Source organism: Lepidochelys kempii, chromosome 6, assembly GCF_965140285.1.
Source record: "Lepidochelys kempii isolate rLepKem1 chromosome 6, rLepKem1.hap1, whole genome shotgun sequence".
NCBI lineage: Eukaryota > Metazoa > Chordata > Testudines > Cheloniidae > Lepidochelys > Lepidochelys kempii.
In genome coordinates, this window is record NC_136385.1 from 19,316,805 (window position 1) to 19,339,179 (window position 22,375).

At 44.6% G+C, this 22,375-nt stretch overlaps 1 protein-coding gene and 1 pseudogene across 1 annotated transcript in view; both read left to right on the forward strand.

Annotated features, from left to right (window-relative positions):
* LOC140912507 (NACHT, LRR and PYD domains-containing protein 12) overlaps positions 1–22,375 on the forward strand; it is a 284,723-nt gene that overhangs the window by 230,008 nt on the left and 32,340 nt on the right. The window lies entirely within an intron of this gene.
* LOC140912202 (olfactory receptor 5G9-like) lies at positions 5,207–10,752 on the forward strand (annotated as a pseudogene).

Sequence of the window (22,375 nt, forward strand, 5' to 3'; positions counted from 1 at the left end):
AGCGGTAACTCAGCCACCTGTCGCTCACTCACTCCGCTAACCCTGAGCATGAACCCGAACCCTGCGGCCTGCCTTGGCCATCGCTCCCGCTGAAACCTGCAGGTTCATGTGCTGATTTATGCAAACCGTCCACGGAGATTTAGCACTGACTGGCTGAATTAACTCTGAAGTCACAAGGCTCTTCAGCTTACAGCATCAATGTAAGGGGCCCAGTGTGGAAATCCGGCGTTTCTGGCGCTGTTGTTTTCCAGTTGTCACTAGAATCAACAAGGTTCTTCCCACCAATGCCTAGAAATTCCCTGAAATTTTGGAATGAATTGGAAGCAGGCTTCAAAAAATTTTGCCTCATAGGCAGACAAAGAAATGCCATTGAATTGAGCCTTAGGCCTCACTGTACTCAGCCAAGAGTGCCTGAGTCTCCTCCCTATTGACTTAGCAATAACCCCATGCTTGGCCAATCAGTGCGGAGACTCTCAGGGCCTGGGGCCTGAGCATTCTCAACAGACGGGCAAAAGACAGCACTAGTCACCACAGGAGAGCAGGATAGTGGAGATCACCATCAGCAAACAATTCCAACCCCACCTCTTTGTGAAGGCCCCCTACAATGACAGCAGGAGCAGAGCCCCACCCTCCTCAGGAAGAAGAGCTGCAGAGCAAAGAGAAGAGACAAGAGGGAAGGAGGAAGAGGGAATCAAAAAGGGACAAATTTCAAACGCCCCCAGCGAGTCACAGATTCATAAATTCCAAGCCCAGAAGGAACCACTCTGGTCTGACTTTCTGTTTAACATCGTCCATAGAACTTCCCTCAAAATAATTCGCATAGGAATTAGAATGGATTTTTTGGAAAAACACCCAATCTGGATTTAAAAAAAAGCCAGTTGTGGAGGATCCAGCACAACCCTTGGTGAATTGCTCCACACCCTGACTGTTAAAAACGCTCACCTTATTTCCAGTGTGAATTGGTCTAGCTTCAACTTGCAGCCATTGTCTGATCATAACCTTTATCTGCTAAAGTGAAGAGCCCATTAGTAAATATTTGTTCCCTTAGGCTCATCCCTTAATCTTCTCTTTGATTGAGCTCCTGTAGTCTGTCACCACAGGGCATGTTTTCTAATCCTTTCATCATTCATGTCGGTCTTCTGTGAACCCTCTCCAATTTATCAGCATCTGTCTCAAATTGTGGACACCAGAAATGGACACAATATTCCAGGAGTGGTTGCACTAGTGCCCAGTACAGAGATTTAGACCCTCTCTACTTCTACCTGAGATTTTGCTATGTACGGCTCCCAGGGTCACATTTGCCCCTTTGGCCATAGCATCCCACTAGGAGCTCATGGTCAGCTGATTATCCCCCATGACCCCAAGTCTTTTTCAGGGTCACTGCTTCCCAGGAAAGAGTCCCCCATTTTGTACATAGAGCCTACCTTCGACACAGATGATGACTTCTTTTGACAAAATCCGCACAGAAATGCAAACACTCCCAAAGAATCTCCTCCACACCAATCCTCTCTTGGTCCCCACTGAGAGACCGCGAGATGGAGGCTTGCTGCAGCAAGGCCACAGGGGTCTCCGAGGTTCCCCCTGCCCCGCACCCCTGTCCTGCCGGGCTGTTGTCAAGGGAGCTCTGTGGGGTCACACCCGCCTCACCACCTTTGCCCAATAGGCTGAGTTCCTGCCAAAGGCCTTTGTGAAGTCACTGCCACACTCACCTTTCCTTTGCAGGCCTGATGTCTGCCCCTGGCCAGCCCGGTTGGATGTTTGAACTGCACCCTGGATCGCCCCACTTGCTCATTATTGATTCTGGGGAGCAAGCAGGCTACCCAGTAAAACAGCAGAGTCTGTTCCTCAGCCCACATTGAGTTTTCCATAGAGGCATCGGTTGTGAAACTATTTGATCTCCTAATCCGGCCTCTATTTTACAGGCAATGAAATTTCACACACTTACCAGCATATTAAGCCCAATAGCTTGTAATTCACTAAAAGGCACCTTCCAGAATGACAATCAGTTGTGATGTGAGGACACCAGGAAACAGAATCCACCTCTTCCCTGGGTAATTTGTTCCAGTGGTTAGTCTCCCTCACTGTCAAAAATGTGTGCCTTACTTCTCATTTGAATTTCTCTGGCTTCAGTTGACAGGTGTTGGTTCTTGTTGTGCCTTTCTTGGCTAGATTGTAGACGGTATTCATTTTTTTCTCTTCATGAAGGGACTTCTACACCGTAACCAAGCCACCTCTTGATCTTCTTCTATAGCTAGGGCCCTACCAATGTCACAGCAGTGAACAACGTGTCACAAATCATACATTACACCCACTCTGTGAAATCTGATGTCCCCATCCTGCTGGCAGTCCCCCAGTAGGGGCCTCCTAGCTGTTAGTCTGCTGGTCTGGGGACAGGACGTCCCCTGTATGGCTGCTCTCTGTGGGGATATCAGACGCACCTCCAGAGGCAGTGCAGAAGCCAGTGCACTGCAGCATCCTGGCGTTGGGCTCAGGGCTTTGGCCCTGGCAGCTTCTGACAAGGGTCCTGCTCCAACCACGTCTCTGGGTGCCCGGGCTCAGGGCTTTCATGCCCCTCCCCATTCCTTCTGACACTCTTGATGCCTGGGCTTGGGGCTTCTACCAGGCATCTGCAGCTGGGGCTCGGGGCTTCCCTTGCAGTTCCTTCTGGGGCTCAGGTGTCCATTTTTCTGGATGCCCCCAAATTGGCCAAGGCCCTTGCTTTGATCTGCCAGGAACTAGTAGGTAGGATGCCCCAGCTGAGGTGCTCCCAGCAGCAGGGACCCACCTCCACATCTGGGAACCTCCTCTAGCTTCAGAAAGGTTGCTGGATGCTGCCCTCAGAGTCCAGGTCTGAAGGCAGCATAGATGTGAGGGTGGCAATGCTGTGACCCCCCTACAACAACCTTTGAACTCTCCCACTATCCCATTTTGGTCGGGACCCCCTTGGTTGCAATACCATGAAATTTCAGATGGAAACATCTGAAATGGTGACACTGGTCAATTTCAAGGTCAGAGGGTTTTTTCATTAGTCAAAGTGAGCCCTGAATTTGGTAGGGCCCTAGCTATTATGGAGGCCTTAGCAGGTTTGCACCCCCAGTGCTCCTGAAAGACCATTGAGAATTCATGCTGCCTGAGAAATTTCCCAGCATAAGCTACCAGGATTGGGGGGAAATGAAGGAAACCAACCAAAGCCTGAGCTTGGCTGGAGAGCATTGATCCAAGTGGTGTTTGAACCTCTCCACCCCCACCTGCCTGCCTGCGGTGAACTGGACAGAGGGGCACTGATTTATATTTGTGAACTTGCTAGAGACCATGGGCTTCAGCACAAGCCATATAGCCCATACTCTGAACTCTTGGTTAAACAGCAAAGTTGGCTTTTCAGAAACCATTTCCCCCAGTGCTCTGCATCCAGTTTGGATTGTGCCCAGCAGAAGCTGGTAGAGGGGAGGGGAAGGTAGAGGAGGCTGTGGAAATGGCATAGCGTCTCCACTACACCACAGACACACACACAGCAATGCATGGTATATTATCCAGGACAGCAAATTATTTGGCCATAACTTACAATGACCTCAGTGTTGAAAGTACACTTTCAGAAAACAATCGGAGGGAGGGGATGGAGAGTTGCAGTAACCAGCCTGGACTTCCAGTCTCTGGCCAGGCGCATCCCCCTCTCCAGGGTTTTCACTGATATCTTCTCCAAACTGGTCCTGATACAATCTGAGCTCACATCCTGGCCTTCAGGGACATTGACAGGATCTCCATTCTTCCCAGCTGCTGTATCACCCTAGTTATCCTGCCTGATAAGGGTTCAGCTAAATAGCATGTGTCATGCCAGGTTCTTTGCTGAGGGCCCTTGACAGCGCCCAATCTAGATCTGAATCAGACGGGCACATGCAGGTGCATTTCCTGAATTTTTACTGGAGTTCTGGACTCTCTCGTGCTTCTACTTCAAATGTTTCCTTCTCTCTCAGCGCTGAACAGCAGAATGCTCATTGACTTTTGGCTGTGCAACATACAGATGTCTAGTCCTGCTGCTCTGAAGGAAACTGTATTCACAGCTATAATCCTAGTGGATATTGATTATAATCTTGCTGGGCTCCTCTTAGTGTATTTGTGATTGGACGTGCCTCTTGCTAGGGGGATTTTCAGATTTATGGACTGCATAAAACAGAGGGAAAGATAAAGAGAAACATCAACATGTCCAGGAACTTGAACTACATTTGAAGACCATATATTGGTGTCTAACTCTCTCCTGCTGCCGGGAGATGTAACTGGTATTTTAATGATCCCCCCCCACACACTTGTGCCTGACCTGAGATTCAGAGCTCTGAGGAATTCTGTCCCCTCGTGTATGCAGAACAAATAAACTGTGTCTCCAATTACCCCTTACCCAATCCATTTGAATTCAAGAAAGAGAGATCTCTCTCTTGCAACAAGTTTTAATATTATGAGGAAAAGAATAAGGTGATTCATCTATTTTTCTTTCAGTTCTGATACCTGGGGAAAGCTCCAAAATCCATTCTGTCTGCCAAGAAAGAAGATTGTTTTTCTGTTCTCAAAATGCTGATGCTTTTGACACCAAAATGTTGTCTTCATTTTCTCTCACAAAATAACTTGCAGTGAAATGGGACCAACTGCCTAAACTATCCTGAACGCTGCATGTCAAGTGTTTGGGAATATCAGGATAGATCATCATCTGGTGTCAGTTGTCATGGATCCATCAGCATCAGCAGAGCTATGTTGATTTATACCAACCGAATATCTAGCCCATTGTGCTTTAATGAGTTAAACGAAGAGGAAAATAGTCTGTTTAAAATTACCCCTTGGTTTCAAAGAATATTGTTTAATGGAGGTATAAGCAGAGTCAGGATGAGCTCCACCCTGACATCTGGTGGTGAAGTGTGGCAAGTTGTGGAAAAGAACTTCAGGGGCTGATCTCATTTGCATAGGCACACCCACCCCGCCTAGAATGAGGCCATAGCTGCCCAAATGGTCACTTTGGCTGCTGTGGGATCCCCAGTGTCTCTGTTATTGGGGCAGGAAGAATAAATTGTTATTACCCTGATTATGGGAATCAAGGACAGTGGAACTGTACTTGGCCTTTTGTTATGATGGAGGGACTCGCCATCAACTAAGTAGCACTCGCTAGGCAAGGGACATGGGTTCCAAAACTCTGTGAATTGAGAGAGATTGGGGTATTAACGCTATGTGGTATGGGCCTCTGGTGAGGGTTTTACATGCTAATTGCACTTCCTCCTCTCTCCACGGTAGAATATCAGAGCTAATTTTGATTCCATCAGGAGTATAGTTGCAGGCTGCTGAGCTGAATTCACTTTGGGCTAATGGTGCACCAGCACTGAGGCTCCCCTACTACAAGTTGAAATCACAAAATAGGTAAACTTACTAAGAGCTGAAATCACTGAGTGTTGTGTTAAGTAGTGGGGGAGCCTGAAGCTATATGGTGGAGCTGTTTGCGAGACGGCTGGCAGAGCAGAGCATTGCAGTTTGCGGGACAGCAATCAGAGCGGCTGGTGAAGCAGAGCAGTTTGTCGGATGCCTAGAGCAGCTCATGGGGTGGCTGGCAGAGCGGAGCCCCATGGAGAGGTGGAGCCATCAGCTTTGGACCACGTAAGGTGCCCCTAACCCCACCCCCCAATCTCCACCCAGGTTGGGAGGTAAAACTCTGCAGATAAACTTTCGAACTCTGGGGCTCCTCTGACCAGGGACAGAGACTTTTGGGTCATTGGACTTTTGGGACTTTGGGTGATTTTGGGTTGCTGGACTCAAGAACCAAAGGGAAAGGACACGCCCCAGTTTGCTTGGGGTGGGTTTTTTGCTTATGGGTTGTGTTATGAATCCTGTCGGTGGTGTTTCCCCAACATAATGCCAGGTTGTTTCTCTCTGTTATTAAAAGGCTTTTTGCTACACTCAGACTCTGTGCTTGCGAGAGGGGAAGTATTGCCTCTTGGAGGCGCCCAGCGGGGGTGGTATATATTTGTCCCAGGTCACTGGCTGGGGGCTCGAGCCGGTTTTGCATTGTGTTATTGGAATGGAACCCCTAGATACTGAACCCGGCCCTTGTTGCTGCCAACTCTGACAGGCAGAAGGGTTACAGAGGTTTTTTTTTTTTTTTCTAAAAATGTGTTTCATTTATTTGAATATCAAACATTTTCCTTTAAAATTTCCCAGAGTGGATTTTGTGCTGGTGAAATATTCCCAGTTGACAGCCCTGGAGAGAGAAGATTGTTAAAAAAGACAGTACAGAATGGAACGGGCAGCACTGGCTTCCCCAATGCACCATTCTCTGCCCCCATGGAAGGTCTCATGTGTTTAGGGTGGATACACACTGATAATGAAATGAAATATCTCTTGCATAGTTCAGTTTTCTTTTTAGTTTGAAGCGGGAGAAAGAACAGGGACATCTGGACCCACCTAGGTTCCAAGGGAACCATCTTTCTTGATGCTGTTTGACCTGCAATTCCAACGACCAGAGTGTCTCATTGTGGCCCGTTAGGTGGAGATCAGTGGCTATTCTCTTTGAAGCTGCTTTATGACTCTGCTAAAGAAATATCTTCTGAGAAGGACAGGCTGGTCCTCCCACTGTCTCCACTCACTCATAGTAAATTATAGAGATTTGTAGCCCTATATTATACATGATGATAAGATACTGCATGGTGAGCACGGGGGAGAGAGAGAGATGTTTTCCTTAATATTCATTAGGGTCCTTTCCTCTTGAGGTGGAAGCTTTTCCAAACTCGCTTGCTGCCTCTGCTTCCCCACTTTTGAAATTCCATAATGCTCACCTCCTTCTATTTAAAGTAATTCTTTTTCTCTGCCATTGTTTTTCAGTTCAGTTTCTCTAAATAGCTACAGTATTAGTGTGATTCACTTAGAAATTAGATTTTTTTTTTACTTTACTAGCAATTTTGGCTCTTTCTACCTGAAAATGATTCTTGAATTAATTTATTTTCTATCTCACATTACATCATAGTTAAGAGGGAACACAGCATTTGGAAGTGTTCTGGATATTGCGATGTTATAACAAGGTAAGAGTTGATGATGTTTTAGGATCAGTTCTGAAACCTGGAAAATATAAAGGATATAATAACACAGTAAAATTACATTTTGTGGAAAAATACTTTATTTTTCAATGGTCTGTTTAATATATTTTTTTCTCTTGACGTTTTCTTGTGGTTTCCTATTATGGTGAAATGTGATTAATCCACACAGGACAATTGAAATGTGTGTGTGCGTGTGCGCAGGCATGTGCATTTTAATTTTTCACATTGATAAGGTAAAGAATTCTAGAAATCGCGTACCAAAATAGACACATTACTAGGAAATCGGGCTTCCAGATGAGTGTGACTTTATGCTTCCATTTCCCTATGGAGATTTTGATTCTTATCTTTGGTGTTTCTTTGTCTCATAGAGAAATGCAAGAACTTTGTTTTTGGTGACCTTGTTCATAACCATAGGTGGGCAAATCTGAAAAAAACTAGGAGCTGTAATAAAAAGCAACCAAAGGAGACCAGTTTGTGCAAAAGATCCATATCTCAGGAAAATGACTGAATATTCATGCAAATATATTGTTCACCATGTTTTTATTTTTTATTTGTAAGACTTTAAACAAAAATGATCTCAAAGTATTAAAGTGCTCGATTTAAAAATCCTCCAGCAATTCCAGTTTATACCAGCTCAGGATCTGGCTCCATAACTTTACCTTCACGGAGATTTCAGGTAAGAGCCCAAGTAGAGATATGTTTGGGTGGGTCTGGCTGTATTTGCATGGGCTGAGTTGGCCAGTGCACTGCTTATGCCATTTTATTACGGATGTTGTTTCTACTCATCAGTTAAAGGCAGGTGAAGCTATCACAAACATTTTGGGATTTTAGACCCTGCTTTCCATTTCCTGACTTCGGTGCATTCAAAATCTCATATTTAGTAGTTCAATAAAAAAGGTAATGTTTTTTCCCCTTTGAGTTCATATAAATTTATAATTCTTTGTGAACTTTACTAATCCATTTGCCTTGAAGATATCCTCTTGTAGGGAGTGCAGAAGTTTCAAATACATAGCATGTTACCTTTCCTTGCTTCTCACTCTGATAGCTGTTAATATCAGATTTCATCATCTTCCCAAACAGCCTGACCTGAAGTGCACTGAAATAAATGGAAAAGTTCCCTTGGTGTCAGTCTGTTTTGGATCAGACCCTCCTACAGTGAGTGGGAACACTAAATTCCTAGGAAATAGATGAAAACTGCCCTCCTCCTGCAAAAACAAACATATCTCTTTTTCATTGAATTTTCCATGGAAATTTCAGCATTTTTGCAAAAAAATAAAATAAAATAATAATAATAAATACAAATACTTTTATTCAGGAATCCTGGCAATGTAGGGTGGAAGGGACCTCACGTAGTCAATTTAGGCTCCCTGTGCGGGGTCAAGACCAAGTAACACCAAGTTAACATCCTGATGGGTGGTTTTTTCTGACCTGCTCTGAAACACCTCCAATACTGAGGATTCCACATGTAGAACTGTCTAACTTAAATTTCCAAGGGGGTAAGTGGGAATTTTGACCAGCTCTTCATAAAAGGCCTCTATTAACAGTGAGGGTGATTAACCCTTGGGACGATTTATCAAGGGTCATGGTGGATACTTCATTCATGGACAATTTTTCACTCAAGATTGGATGATTTTTTAAAAGATATGTTCTAGTTTACAATGAAAAATATTGGAAAAAAATGATGACCTGTGTTACACAAGCAATTAGACTAGATTGAGGGGTTTGAATTTGTCATCTGCAAATGCCTTGGGGTCCACAGACTATATCTAAGGGGTCCTCAAAAGGTTGTTGTTACTATAGAACACTGGTTTTCAATCTGTGGTCCATGGATTCCTAGGGGACCACAGATTATGTCTAAGATTTCAGCCTCCATTCAAAATTTTTGATTGGTCCACAAATGAAAAACAAACAAACACTGGTCTAGATAATCAAAATGGTTCTTTTGGGCTTTGGAATCTATGACTAAATTAAATTTCCGTTATTTAGGCACCTCTTAAGAGATAATAGGAGTCTCCACTGTACATCAGATTTATTGTTGTGGTACCCATTGCTTCTATCCCCTCTTCTGCCTCTTCTTTGACACAGAGCACAGTGACAGGAGAAATGGATCCAGGGTGACTGGCTTCATTTTCTGGAGAATAACAGACAGTCCAAAGCTGCAAAACATCCTCTTTCTGTTCTTCTTTGCCATTTAGTTCTGCCCCCTGGTGGGGAATGTCGGAAGGATTGTGCTGATTAGGGTTGACTCCCAACTCCACAGCTCCATGTACATTTTCCTCAGCAATTTGTCACTCTTAGATGTTGTCTACTCCGCTGTGATTGCCCCCAAGGCAATGGTCATTTCCCTAGCGAAGAGTAAAGACATTTCTTTCTCTGGGTGTGTGGTTCAGTTTTTCCTCTTCTCCTTCTGTGCCAACAATGAGCTTTGCCTCCTGGCTGTGATGGCATAGATTGCTTCGTGGCCATCTGCAACCCATTGCTTTATAATGTCAACATGTCCAAGAGAGTCTGCATCCAGCTGGTGGCTGGCTCTTAACTATGTGCCAGTTTCAATGCCATTGTGCCTATGTGTACTGTATTCAGTCTGTCCTTCGGCCACTCCAATGTTCTCGATCTTTTCTTCTGCGATATGAGTCAACAGTGTGCCCTTGTTGCCAAGAAGGCCAATGGCATTTTGGAATGTATATGTAGGGGCATTGCCAGCAGATTGAGGGATGTGATCGTTCCCCTCTATTCGACATTGGTGAGGCCTCATCTGGAGTACTGTGTCCAGTTTTGGGCCCCACACTACAAGAAAAGATGTGGAAAAATTGGAAAGAGTCCAGCGGAGGGCAACATAAATGATTAGGGGACTGGAACACATGACTTATGAGGAGAGGCTGAGGGAACTGGGATTGTTTAGTCTGCAGAAGAGAAGAATGAGGGGGGATTTGATAGCTGCTTTCAACTACCTGAAAGGGGGTTCCAAAGAGGATGGCTCTAGACTGTTCTCAGTGGTAGCTGATGACAGAACAAGGAGTAATGGTCTCAAGTTGCAGTGGGGGAGGTTTAGGTTGGATATTAGGAAAAACTTTTTCACTAGGAGGGTGGTGAAACACTGGAATGGGTTCGATAGGGAGGTGGTAGAATCTCCTTCCTTAGAAGTTTTTAAGGTCAGGCTTGGCAAAGCCCTGGCAGGGATGATTTAGTTGGGGATTGGTCCTGCTTTGAGCAGGGGGTTGGACTAGATGACCTCCTGAGGTCCCTTCCAACCCTGATATTCTATGATTCTATGATATTCGCCCACTCCAAGAAATCTCGTGCTCTGACTTTCGCATCAATAAGCTAATGCATTTCATCTTTGCAGCCATAGAAACAATAGGCACCATTCTCATCATCCTCATCTCCTACATTTACCTCATCTTTGATATCCTGAGGATCCTCTCCGCTGCAGGAAGGCACAAAGCCTTCTCCACCTGCGCCTCCCCCCTGACTGTCATTTCCATCTTCTATGGGACCCTGATCTTTACGTATTTACGACCCTCATCTGACAGCTCAGGGTCTGGCAGAAAATGGTGGCTGTGTTCTATACCTTGGTGATCCCCATGCTGAACCCCCTGTCTACAGCCTGAGGTACAAGGGCGTGAAGGACGTCCTGAGGCAGGGGCAGATTTACAGTAAAACACAGGATGCCCTGGCACAGGGCCCCTAATGACAGGGGGCCCCAGGGCCAGGCAGCTGCGGGGACAGAAGCTTGGTCCTGCCAGCTCCTGCTGCAGGCTCTTCCCCCACTGGCAGCCAAGCTTCCACCTCCCCTGCCTCCTCCCCAAAGTGTGCCAGGTCCCTGCCCCTCCGCCGCGCTTCCCCTGCCGCCGAGGAGCTGTTTGCCAGTGCTCAGGGTGCTGTTTGCCAGTGCTCAGGGAGGGGCCCCAGCGTGCTCAGGGGAGGAGGTGAAGAAGAGGCGGGACGGGGCCTTGGGGAAGGGGGTGGAATCGGGGCAGTGCAGAGCAAGGGCGGGGCCCTCTCACTCGCCTGACACAGCCCCCCCAGCCCCCTGCTGTGAGCCACTCAGGGCAGGGGGCTGGGAGCAGCTCCACGACTCCAGCCCACACCTCCAGCCCCCTGCCCTGACTCCTGCACCCCCCACATATACCTAGCCCCACCCTGAGCACCAAACGGGAGCTCCTACCCCCCCACACACATTCCCACCTGCACCCCTCGGACCAAATGGGAGCTGCACCAGGTAAGCGCTCCACACCCCAACCTCCTTCCCCAGCCCTGAGCCCCCTGCTGCATCTTAACTCCTGGGAAGACCCTGAACCCCAACCCCCAGCCTGCTCCTGCACCCTAACTTCCTCCAGACCCTGCACCCCCAGCCTTGAGCCCCCTCCCACACCCTAATTCCTGGCCAGACCCCGCACCCCAATGTTTTTTTGCATTTTTTTTTATAAAGCGCTCTTATCCAAAGTGCTTTACAATAGTTAGCTAACGGTACAAACAACATTTGGAAAGATCATTAAGTGGTCCACTGAGACCCTCCACGATTTTCAAGTGGTCTATGGAAAAATAAGTTAGACTACAAAAACAATCAAGGTACCTCCCTTTATTTTCATTTACTTCCTATTACTTATAGGAGGAGGATGAAGAAAAAAAGAATGAAAAACGGGCGGGGAGGGGGATTAGAGAGAATGTTCTTTTTCTTGGCTGGGTCCCGAGGGGACCCCAAAAATGAAGCTGAGCACAGGGCCCCACTAACTCTAAATCTGCCACTGGTATTTAGGGACCCGTATATAGGCCATCCCATGGCAGTAGTTCTAAGGTGACTTACACCAGCTGAGTGAGATTGTTTGTTTGATTGCCACCAGGCGGAAATCCCTCTCTCTCCTTCCATCCTAAGAGGAATGGGATCAACGGATTCCCGTTCCCACTTTTCTTATTTCTCTGCTGAAATGAACAGCAAAACTCTCGTTTCCACTTCTCAGCTGGGACAAGGGCTTCTGGCAACTGCAAACAAAAACAAAAAAGTGAGAAATTCTTAAAATGAGGCAACAAAGCCCCAAATGGTGGCGGGTGGTGGGGTGTGAGCCAGCTCAGAGTTTGCTGCTTATTTGATCTTAAAGAGAATTGCCCCAGAAAGACGGCAGAGAGCCCTATCCCCCCAAAATATCCTCCCAAGTTCCTTCACCCCCTTTTCCGGGGAAACTTGAGAATAATGTAGCAACCAATAGGTTAACAAAGTGAGCACAGACCAAATCCCTGATTTTTAGGACACTGAAAAGAAGAATTTTATTTTAAAAAAAGTAAAAGAATCACACCTGCAAAATCAGGATGGAAGATAACTTCACAGGGTAAATAAAAAGATTTAAAACACAGAGAATTCCCCTCTAACTTTGCTTCCCAGTTACAAAACAGGAATAAAATGACTTCTTAGCATAGGGAAAATTTACAAGCTAAAACAAAAGATAATCTAACTTATTTTCTTGCTATTACTTACAATTTTTGTACTTTTAGATGTATTATTTTAGGATTTTTTTAGGAGCTGGGTTACCTGCTTGGTCTCTTTCTTTGTCCCGAGAGGGAACAAAACAAAGAGAGCACAAACAAAACCTTCCCTCTCCCGCAGATTTGAAAGTATTCCCCCCCCCCATTGGTTCTTTTGTTTAGGTGCCAACTAGGTTAATTGAACTGATTAACCCCTTACAGGTAAGTGATTCTGTACCTCTGGCCAGGAGGGATTTTATGTTACCGCACACATAAGGCTTGTTACCCTTCCCTTTAAATTATTGCAGGATGTAAGTCCCAACTCCTGCTAATATCACTGCTATTTATGTATCAAGATGATGCAAAGTCCAAACTCCATTCTGTCTGTTGCACACTATTCATATGTGGCTTGTCTTGGTTAAAGCTGCTGCACTTGGGAAGGGAAAAGTGGTGAACATGTCTATGGAGTTCATGACATCAATATTCAGAGAAACAGGTTGCTGAAGCCAAAGGAATAAAAGGAATAAAAAACAACACAATATATATACATGGACTAAGAAGGCTTTAAATCCTACTTGCTGTGGTATGAGGGTTGGTAGAGAAATTCAGAAAGTGCTGAAGTTCAGTTTTAGCTGGAGGTGTTTTAGTTTCTTTGTATTGCACAATAAACTTTGAGCAGTTTCCTGTTCCTCTTCCTAGGGTTTTTTTGGATGTCTGTGTTTGAACACAAACAAGACTGAGAGAAACAGATCAAACCAGGGCCATCAGATGATGTTTGTGTGAACTTTCTGACTAACAGTAAGTCCATCACTTTCTGCATTTTCTCTTGGGATGGGCTGACTTTAATCTGAACTAGTTGTAGTTTATACATGTGGGTGGTGAGACCTGGCAGAATGGGGCCCATGGGGATGTTTACACAGCAACTGAGAGGTGTAATTCCCGGTGCAGGTAGACATATGTGCATGAGCTGTGTTTGTGCTCCCGCCTCAAAGTAGCAGCGTGGGCAGTGGCTTGAGCTAGCTACCCGGGCATGTATCCAGGAGGTCGGGCGGGATTTTACTTGCGCGTCTAGCCTGTGTTGCCCCCACACTGATATTTTTAGGCCCTTGTTCAAGTAGAGCTGAATGTCACATCTGTCTGTCTGCCCAAGATGGGACCAGCACCCCGCAGTTGCTGTGTAGACGCACCGTGTGTCAGAAATTACTGCTGCTCCACCTCATCTTGCTCTGATATCCAAAATACCCATGAGGTTCTCTCAAGCTAACACTGGATCTCAGGATGCAGGGCCTGATATTCCAGGACTGTATTTTCTGGGTTTATATTTTGAAATGTTAATTAAATTAGGGTATCCCACCTCTATTTTCAAATCCAGTTGGATGACAAATACTATTACCATAGCCCCATCTTCCTAAAAACTCTCCTGGCTTTACGAACATTGGCTAAGCTGCACCACGCCCCTGTGAGTTAAATCAGTAGGATTATCTCTATTTTACAGATGTGGACACAGGCACAAAGAATCATTTGTGAGAGAGAAACACTGAGGAGTTATGAGCCCCAGTGATCTTCTCCCACCACTTCTTTCCTCTACATGGGAATAATTGTTGTTATACACAATTAATGATTAACACCAAGACTTTACATTGCATTTTAGCTTCTCTCTTGGTGCCCAGTGATGGGAAACCAAAGCAGCAGAATCAGTGACCTGCTCTTACGAGCCCTTGACAACCTTTCTCAGGAAGACTTGAAAAAATTTAAAGACAAACTATCACATTCTGACTTTGAGAGGAAAGGTACCATCCCCTGGGGTCGGCTGGAGAATGCCGACAGGATAGATACGAAGAACCTCCTGATGGAATTCTATGGTGGAGAGGCTGCCGTAGATGTGACCATAGAGGTTTTCACTCAGATCGATCTCCGAGATTCTGCTGCAAAACTCAGAGAAGAAAGAGAGAAAGGTAAGAGACATAAAGTTACTGTAAAACCTGGGAGTCTGCCCCAACAATCTCCCCCAGGGAAGCAGCAGCAGGAGCAGAAGGAGAAAGAGGGTGATGGCAGGAATGACAAATTCTAAATCCCAGCAGGAAGCCTGGGGGACTCAGAGCAGAGATGCCCACAGTGGGCCAGATTCTTTCACCTGCTCCACTCCCTTTTCACCACTCACCTGGCACAAGGGGAGCAGAGTCAGCCTTTAACTCTCCCTCTGAGGATATCCCCAGTGTGAAGGAGTCCCCAGTGGGTGTAGAGCCAACAGACTGGTGCAGAGGGAGTGTCATGGACAGGGAGAGGTGGGGAGGAGGAGTAACCGAAATGCATCCCCAGCTCGGAGGTCATTCCTTGGTGACCATTAGCAGCTAGTGCAAGTAAGAACAGCCCCCAGGCTGCTCTAACCTGTGCCAGAGCTGGGACAGAGAACTGGGGATTTGTAAATGGTAACTGATCACAGCAGAGTATGTTATCCCCAAACAGCTGGTTGACAACATGAGACATTCCTGGGGTTCCAGGCAGGATCTTTATTATCTCCAAGGCTATCTTTTAACTAAAGAAACAAATTCAGTGCAATACAAACAGACAAGGAACCAGCAATCCTGCAGTTCCAAAGGCTCCAGATCACTTTGCAGCGTCTCACAAAAGTGTAAGAGCCAGTGGGGAGCCACTCTTTAGTGGAGCAATGTTAGAATCCACGTGCTCTGTGATGGAGCTAAACTCAACCCTGTTACAGTCATTCCTGTTCCACTTCCCTGCACCCCACGGTGACAGAGCAGCTCAGCTGGGTTGGTTCTGCCCGGGGTCCCTGGGATGGAACGCTCCAGGGCTGGCAGCGGGGCTCTCCCTAGAGGCCTTTGGCATTCACACCCTTGGAGAGTCTCCCAGGGGACAGTTTAGCAGCCTCCAGAGCGCAATGCAGGGGGCAGTTACTTGCTTTAGACTTGCTTTAGAGCTCTGTCAGACAGGGACTGTCATGTTCTGTGTACGCACAGGACCTAGTACAATGGGCCCCTGATTGGGGCTCTAGATCCTACCATAACTCAGTAATAAAATAATAATTATTGAGGGGTGGGGAAAGGGTACTTTGTTCCCTGAAGTTAGTAACAGATGCTTGGCAAAAGGAGTGGCAATATTATGCAAATATTTCTGGCTGCCTATGCAATTTTTAATCCAGTCAGCATTCTATCAATAACTGAATCTAGTGAAAAGCTCGGAGTTCTTGGGGGGACGGTGGACAGGGGTTGCCCCACATGGAGGTTATCCCAAATGAGGAAATTCCGTCTGACTGTCCTCAGTGTCTGTCTTAGATCCCTAGGTTTTAAAGGCTCTCCTGAGCCACCTAGCCCATCCCTGAATGAAGGCAGAATTGTCCTTCCCATGGACCCTTTAGTTGTTTCACCTAATCTGTGTGAGAACATGAGTGTTTGTAAGGCATTCCCTCTCCCCACAAATGCTCCTGAATTGACTCTTTGTCCCAATGCCAATTGTTCTGTGTTTCTCTGACCATGTGGCCGGCTCATCATGTAAAGTGCATACTAGTCATCAGTAGAACCAGGCAGGGGGAGGTCCGAGAAACTGAGCTCCCTTCACAGTATTCCCCAAAATGAACTTTGTACACTGACAGCTGGTAGCCATGCTCTCCTTGGTGATTACTTCATTAACACAGGATGAAATTGCATCGTTTGGCCACTTGCTGCCTCCGTACGGAACAGAAACGCACTTGCATTGAAATACACTGTAGCTTCTTACACTGTTATTTAAATGCAATTTCCCTTTCAGGGTTTCATCAGAGTCAAAACCCATCAGAGTTGTCGGCAAAAGGTATGTGATGGCTACCCAGGATGTTACCTAAGGACAGCGGTTCCTGCTTATGCAGCTGGATACGTTCCCAGATCTATTGCTGTGAAACAAACAGGAACAGTTTGCATGGGAACAAAATCTGTTAAGTGCCTTTCCAGGTGACACCATTAGCACAGAGCGACCTGTCACTTCTCCAGAACAGCGAACACCATGAAACTGAAGTAACGCTACCTATTCCCAAAGGCCATATTGTAAAGATTTTGATGGTGACTGTGGCAATGGCCCTGGAGGTGAGGAGCATTCCCTAGGATTTAATGGGCAGCAGCCAGCATCAATCCCCCGGAAATGCCTTTGTGCTGATGGTGCTGCTGAGGTCCAATCCTGTTCCCTTCCACAAAGGGGAGAGACAAATAGCCAAGAGAAAATGACGCTGGTCTCTGATGCTGATGTTCCCGTGCAGCTTCCCTGCTGCCGAGTTACAGGGGCAGCAAGTGTGTTGATCAGCCCCCCGAGACCCAGCAAACTTTTACCAATGTCGGACTAAGGCGTGACTTGGTCTCAGGCTGACAGCAGTGCTGGGACAGATGGAGTTGTCTTGGCCAGCTGAGCCAGACTTTCCTTAGATAAAAGAAAAGGAGTACTTGTGGCACCTTAGAGACTAACCAATTTATTTGAGCATGAGCTTTCGTGAGCTACAGCTCACTTCATGGGATGCATACCATGGAAACTGCAGAAGACATATTTTCAAATTTGTGCTGGAAATGGCCCAACTTGATGATCACTTTAGATAAGCTATTACCAGCAGGACAGTGGGGTGGGAGGAGGTATTGTTTCATGGTCTCTGTGTGTATATAATGTCTTCTGCAGTTTCCACGGTATGCATCCGATGAAGTGAGCTGTAGCTCACGAAAGCTCATGCTCAGATAAATTGGTTAGTCTCTAAGGTGCCACAAGTCCTCCTTTTCTTTTTGCGAATACAGACTAACACGGCTGTTACTCTGAAACCTTTCCTTAGATAAAAGAAACACGGAGGGGAAGGCAAATGACAGGATTGGGGGGGACGGGACGCAGGGTGACATCAGGAGCCTCAGGCTCACATCCTGGGTAGTGTTCAGGATTTAGCCAAAGGGCAGTGATATCCATACTCCTGCTGAGACCTCACCGGTGCTGAGCAGAGCAGGACAGTTGCCTCCCTTGTCTTACATAGGACACTCCTGTTAATACACCCCAGAATATTAACCTTTTTCACAACAGCATCACACAGTTGATTCATTTTCAATTTGTGATACACTATAACCCCCAAATCTTTTCAGCGATACAACTGCCTAGCCAGTTATTCCCCATTTTGTATTTGTGCATTTGATTTTTCCTTCATAAGTGTAGTACTTTGCACTTCTCTTTATTGAATGTCATGTTATTGATTTTTTACAAATTCTCCAATTTATAAAGGTCCTTTTGAATTCTAAACCTGTCCTCCAAAGTGCTTGTAACCCCTCCCAGCTTGGTGTCATCCACAAATTGTATAAGTATATTCTCCACTCACCATCAAAGTCGTTAATGAAAATACTGACTAGTACTAGACCAAGATTGACTGTTGAGAGACCCCATTAGAATGCCCTCCCATTTGGACAGCAATCTATTGATAACTACTCTTTGAATGCATTTTTTTAATCTGTTGTGCACCCACCTTATAGTAAATTCACCTTGACCACATTTCCCTATTTTGCTTATGAGAATGTCATGTGGGACTGTGTCTCAAGCCTTATTAAAATCAAGATAAGTGATATTTATGGCTCCCCCCAATCCTGTAGGCTAATAACCCTGTCAAAGAAGGAAATTAGGTTAGTCTGGCATGATTTGTTCTTGAAAAATCCACATTGGCTTTTACTTATTACCCTATTATGCTCTAAGTGCTCACATATTGAGTGTTTAATAATTTGTTCCAATATCTTTCCATGCATTGAAGTTAGGCTGCCTGGTCTATAATTCCCCAGGTTGTCTTTGTTCCATCATTAAAAAGATATTTGCCCTTCTCCAATCCACTGGGACCTCATCTGTCCTCCATGAGTTCTCAGAGATAGTGGTTCAGAGATTGCTTCATCTAGTTCCTTAAGTATCCTAAGGTGAATTTTTAGGCCCTGCTGACTTGAATGCATCTAATTTATCGAAGAAGTCTTTACCCTGCTCGTTCCCTATTCTGGCTTTGGGGTCTTCCCTCTTGTTGTTAATAATAATTGTGTTTCCGTCTGGTCACAATTAACATTTTTAGTGAACACTGAAGCAAAATAGGCATTAAACATCTCATCCTTCTAGGTATCATCCATTATTAGATCTCCTTCCCTGCTAAGCGGTGGACCTATGCTTTTCTTTGTCCTTCTCTTGCTCCTATTGTATTTGTAGAACCTTTTATTGCCTTCTATGCCCTTTGCTAGGTGTAACTCATTTTGTGCCTTACTTAACCTTTCTGATTTTGTCCCTACATCTTTGTGCAATTCTTTTGTACTCATCTGAAGCAATTTGTCTGTCTTTCCACGCTTTGTGTCATGGTGGATCCCAGGAGGTGATGGGAATCCCAGCCATGATGGGAAAGTTCGCTCCTTCTATTTCATGTGTTCTTCTGTTCCATTTAGTGACCCCCAGACAAACTGTGTACAAAATGGGGCGGCAGCCTCATGCCATTACAACAAACTGATCAAAATAATTTGGTGATTTCAATTATAAACATTTTTCCTATTTCTAGAATCTCTTGGCTCATTGTCATGCCAACCTATGACTTTACCAGGAGCTTTGCAGACCCCTCAGTATTGTTTTTCTAGCTTAAATGATCCAGTTTGTGTCAGTTGTTTTACAAATAATTTTATATAATGGGCTGAGTGGGACTTTTATTACCTTGGGCAACTTCCAGTACACACGTGTGCAAAATGTCCCTCTGGGTCAGTACTGAGTGAATGTACTAGCCTGGTGGTGGAGGACACTCTGCTGTAGGGGCACTGTGTCTTAAGTGAGGAAGGTAACTGGAGGTTCTCCATTGTCGTAATTAAAGATCCCGTGATGTTCTCTCTTGTAAACCCATGTGTCCTAACAAATTCTAGTTTATGAAGTTACATTCTTTCTACCTAAATTCCCAGTATTGTTTCAACTGCATATGATATTCTCCTCCACTTGTGACCTACCTTGCTGAGTAGTGTTGCTGTGCTCTGTCAAACAGTAGCCGGGTTTCACCAGAGGGGTGGCTGCATTTCACTGGGGATAAAGTGATGCCTACAGTCTTTACTCAAATGAATAATTTCAGTGGGAGGCCGTATTTGAGTAAGGGCTGCAGGATCTCACCCATAGTTAAGTGATTTCAGGATCCTTTTTGAAGAAGGTTTCATTATAAATGTGAAGAACCATTATTGTTGTTACAGTAGGACTATTTTAAGAGATTAGTCTGAGATTAGTCTGTCTGTTTTCTGAACTTTCAGTTCAATATTTCTAATGTCTCATGTTCCTGATACAGGTTACAAGAAGAAGTATAAAGAAGATATTAAAAAGAAATACAAGCTAATAAAAGATATGAACAGTCGTTTTGGTGACAATATGATTCTAAACAGAAGATACACAAACCTCACTATTGTAGACAGACCTCGTCAGGCAAAGGAGAGAGAACATGAAATAATGGCTGTAGGATGGAGACATGCAGAAATCATGACTGAACGAGCTAGTTCTGCAATTACACTGGCCACCCTATATAAACCTGATAAAGATGGACAAACACCACAAGTCGTTGTGCTCCTGGGAGCTGCAGGGATTGGGAAAACAATGACTGCAAGAAAGATCATGTATGATTGGGCAGCTGGGGAACTTTATAAGGAAAAGTTTGATTATGTTTTCTACATAAACTGTAGGCAAATGAACCTTCTTAACGAGCAGGGAAGTGTGGCTGACATGATTTTTAAAAATTGGCTTAATACAAAAGCACCAGTTAACCACATTCTGGTGAAGCCAGAAAAACTCATGTTTATAATAGATGGGTTTGATGAACTGAGATTTTCCTTTGATCAGCCTAAAGATAATCTGTGCACTGATCTCTGGGAGAAGAAGTCAATGGAAATCATCCTGAGCAGTTTATTTAGGAGAACAGTTGTTCCTGAATCCTACCTGATGATCACTACAAGGCCAGCTGCTCTGGAAAAACTCGGGCAGTGTTTGGAGTGTTCACGTTATGCAGAGATCCTGGGGTTTTCTGAAGCTGAGAGGGAGGAATATTTCCACAAGTTCTTTGGAAATGAGAGAGAAGCAAGACAAGCTTTACGATTTGTGAAAGCAAATGAAATTCTTTTCACCATGTGCTTTGTCCCCTTTGTATGTTGGATCATCTGCACGGTTCTGAAACAAGAGCTTGAAAAAGGTGAGAATCTGACACAAACTTCAAAAACGGTCACTGGAGTGTATATGCTTTACCTTTCCAGTTTAGTCAAGCCTCTCAGCAACAATACGAAGCAACACTTACATGGAAATCTGAGGGGACTTTGCTCCTTGGCTGCTGATGGAATCTGGAAGCAAAAGATACTGTTTGAGGAAGAAGAAATCAAGAAGTTTGGCTTAGATCAAGAAAACTCTCTCCCCCTTTTTTTGAATGAGAATATTTTTCAAAAAGAAACTGACTGTGAATGTCTCTACAGCTTCATTCACTTAAGTTTTCAGGAGTTTTTCGCAGCTATGTTATATGTCCTAGAGGAAGATGAAACAACAACAGCTTCAGGAATTCCCAAGAAAGATGTGAAAACTTTGTTAGAAAACTATGGAAACTCTAAAAATTATTTAATGTTAACAGTGCGATTCCTGTTTGGGCTCTTAAATGAAGAAAGAATGAAGGACCTGCAGAAAAAAATTGGGTGTAAATTTTCACCTAAAATTAAGGCAGATTTACTGAAGTGGGTTCAAGTAAACCAACAAACAGATTTAACCTTGCCCTGTGTTCATGAGGGGATTTATCAAAGTTATCAGCTTGAGTTGTTTCACTGTGTGTATGAGATGTATGAAGAAGATTTTGCAGTTAATGCATTGGATCACTTCACTGAACTGAAGTTAAATCACAATAAATTTACTCAGATGGATCAAAGGGCTCTTTCATTCTGTGTAAAGCATTGTCGTAATCTGGAGTCACTTTGTATGTATGACTGTACATTTAGCTTAGAAGACCATGAGGAAGAACTCCCTAGACGACAAAAGTGGCTACATAAGTAAGTACTATCTGAGCTGAAAAATCTGTAATTTCTTTAACAGATTAAATGTTGTTTTCCCTGTGTCTTGATAACTAATAATTGGCTGAATGACCTACCTGAGAACAAGTCTACTGTTATTGTAAGCTAATGGTACAGTTATCAGACTACCGAAAAAAAATGACCTTTTTTTTAAAAAATCATGATTGTTTGGTCTGCTCTGCCCTCTCAATGACTGAAATGTTTGCTGTACTGTTTTGTGTACAGATCTGAACAGGGTGAGACAAAAGAGCGGGGGAGGGAAGCCTGCTTTGTGTCAACGGTTGTACAAGGAAGGTTGAGAGCTGCTCACTGAGACCTTCCATGATGAGGAAATCACTAGGAAACAAAACATGCTTCCACATGCCCGGTGTACAACTAAGGCACCTTTATAGTGGTAAAACTGCATCCACCTTAGGGATTGTACTGGTTAGAACATTTTGGTAAAAATTTGTCTCCTAACCAAAATATTTATAACAGTACTAAAACCGTGTGTTGATCAGGCCTCAACTGAAAATCAGCATGTAGTTTTACTGTGCTATTGTGTGTAGAAGGCAGTGTGTTTGAACAGTTCGCTGATATTAAAATAAAAATTCAGAACAAAACCAAAACTTGAAATTTCCCACAAAATTCTGAGTTTCAACCAGCTCTAGCTGCAACCAGAAGACGGGTGTTGTCGCCACCTGACTACGCTGCAGTGCTCTAAAATAACAAAGAACAATTGTTTTCGCTAGAACTCTTCGCCACAATTTGCTGCATGTGGATAAAACTAAAATGACCATTTAAAAAAATCAGTTTTACATAGGATCTGAAAAATATTTCAGA